At 41.2% G+C, this 2,709-nt stretch overlaps 1 pseudogene; it reads left to right on the top strand.

Moving 5' to 3' along the window:
- The first annotated feature begins 865 nt into the window (after positions 1-865).
- LOC114625394 lies at positions 866-1,264 on the top strand (annotated as a pseudogene).
- Positions 1,265-2,709: the final 1,445 nt, after the last annotated feature.

Raw genomic sequence — 2,709 nt, 5'->3', positions numbered from 1 at the left:
TTGTACTTATACAAAGTAAATTGGCCCTTTATATATACAAAGTATTTTTGGCACTTCTTGCCCTTAAATTTAAGGCTGGGGATAATGCAATGCCAATAGCGATATCCTTGGGTGCTATGTAGAAGGGGTCTGTATCTTGCTTTCTGGCACCATCTCAGGGTAGAAAGCAAAGTCTGGGAGAACAAGAGCTATTGTAGTCAGTCTTTAAAAAGTTTGCACAAAGGTGGCAAGCACTAATGTAACACACTGATTGACAGTATAAAGGAAATTGTGGGAATAGGTAATAGATTGCTAATCTGTATGGCTTGATAGCAAGAAATTAATCCCTTTGCTCCTACGTGTCAATAGTATATAGTAGCCCATTAATGTGGCTGCAGCCTGGGATGGAGGAACATCAAGAGAGATTAAGAGGTTTATTTTTTCTTGCCCCAGTGAATGGGGATGCTTGTTAGAGCACAAAGGAATTGGCAATGCTAGACAATAAAGACGCGGTGGAGTAGGAGTGTGATGGCTCATGTCTGCAGTACCAACACTTAGGAGGTGGAATCAGGGGCATTAGGAGTTCAAGATTATCTTCAACCACATAGTGCCTTTGAAACCAGCCTGGACTACATGAAACTCTGTTTCACCTATCACTCCACTCAAAAGGAACGAAATATCTAAAAGCACAGGTTCAAATTCCAGCCCTGCTACTTACTTGCTGAGTTTTCTTGGGCAAGGTGTTTAACATCTTTGAGCTGTGGTTTACGAATGTGAAAAATGATGTTAAGAATCATGCTTATACTTTTCCCCTGCCACTGGCGAGTTGTGCAAAGGCAGAGGCTTGGGTGCATTTAAGATTCATCATGACCCATAATCCACTGCCATGGGTGAGGAAGGCATAGTTGCTGGAGGTGTAATGACTTTCAACACTGCTCTACAAGAGGTACTAAAGACCTCCATCATCCATGATGGCCTAGCACTTGGCATATGCAAAGCTACCAAAGCCTTAGACAAGTGCCAAGCCCATCTCTGTGCGCTTGCATTCAACTGTGATAAGCCCAAGTATGCCATGCTGGTGGAGACGCTTTGTGCAGAGCACCAAATCAACCTGATTAAGATTGATGACAACAAGGAATTAGGGGCAAGGGTAGGCCTTTGTAGAACTGATTGAGAGGGCAGGCCACTGAAAGTGGTTGGTTGCAGTTGTGTAGTAGTTAAGGACTGTGGCAAAGAATCTCACGCCAAGGATGCCATCGAGGAGTACTTCAAATTCGAGAGATGAATGAGTAAAATTTTGGTTCAAAAAAGAAAGAATGAATGATGATTATGATTCAGTGGATTCAAATAAAGCACACAGGAAACACTATTTAATTGATAGTTGTTATTATTATACACCTGAGTGGGTAGACTGTGATTTATATCTGCTACATGAGAGATTTTCATTAAGAATGACTTGCTTATGTGGTGCTGTGGATGAAAATAGACCCCAAAGGCCTGATCTATTGAAGAGAATGGGTAGTTGTTTCAGCAACCACCATTCTGGTTTTGGGGCTCTGCTCCTTGTATACTTTCTAGAGGAGTTCAGCTTTGTGACACTTCACAGTTACAGAGAAGCAAGGTAGGCTTATTTACATTTATACTCCCCAGGAATCAAGTGCCAAAACAATTTGCCCCCGACATATGCCCTGGACACATGTGGAAACATGTATCTTTGAAGACAAGAACAGACCTATATAGCAAGAGTAGGGGGACTGCATGGTTGTATGTTTCTAAGTAAGTCACTAAGCCAAAGGGAGCTGCCATTTTGCACTGGGAAGAAGGTGGGCATTAGTAAGCCCTAGATGATCTTGGTGAGACTCTTTCCAATTTTAAGGCTTGTTTAGAGAAAATGTCATCCAGAAACTCATGCCCTTAGATTTGCAGCCTTCAGTAGTGGGTGACTAGATAAGAAATACATTTCATGCTCTTTATTAGGATAGTAACATTTAATAGAAAGCAAATGTGGCTCAATATTATTTTGAGATATATTTTGAAATATATTCCATATATTTTTCTCTACCTCTTCCATAGTCTATTTTGTGATAGCTCAAGAGAGAGTGTGGCCAAGCAGGAAAACTAATAATAATAATAGGGATTGCTGTGGGATGCTGGCATCTAAAACTGATTCAGGTGGGTGTGGTGGTACATTTTGTAATCCCAGCCTTGGGATCAGGAATTTGATTAAGGTTATTCATGGATACATAGTGAGCTCAAGGTCAGCCTGAGCTACACAAGACCTTTGTTTGAAACACTCTCCCCCCCCCCCGCCCTCGGTGTGTGTGTGGGAACACCAAAAAGGATTCCAGTGAAAACTTTGTGGTTTCTCGGCAGTAGTCTTCCAAACATAACTAGGTTACTGGATATTTTTATGGGATATTATAAAGTCAAATTAGAAGTGGTTAACAATGACTCAAATTTTCTGGTAGATGAAGTGGTTAATAATGACTCAAATTTTCTGGTAGATGAAAGGGAATATCACAATTGGCACTTGACAGTAGAAACCAGTGGATAAGAAGAGGATGCTTTAACATATAGTGGTGATAGCTATAATTGCTTACTCTCATTTCTGCCTACGATGGCATTTGTGCTTACTTTTGGACAGCACATATCAATCCTAAGCCTACTTAGGAAGAGATGGATCAGCAGTGAAGAGCCCTTGTGCACCTTGCAGAGGACCTGGGTTTGGGT

This window comes from Grammomys surdaster, unplaced genomic scaffold (assembly GCF_004785775.1).
Source record: "Grammomys surdaster isolate TR1022 unplaced genomic scaffold, NIH_TR_1.0 216, whole genome shotgun sequence".
Classification (NCBI taxonomy): domain Eukaryota; kingdom Metazoa; phylum Chordata; class Mammalia; order Rodentia; family Muridae; genus Grammomys; species Grammomys surdaster.
Note: the sequence above shows the minus strand (reverse complement) of the source record. Positions and strands in the feature narration are given on the sequence as shown.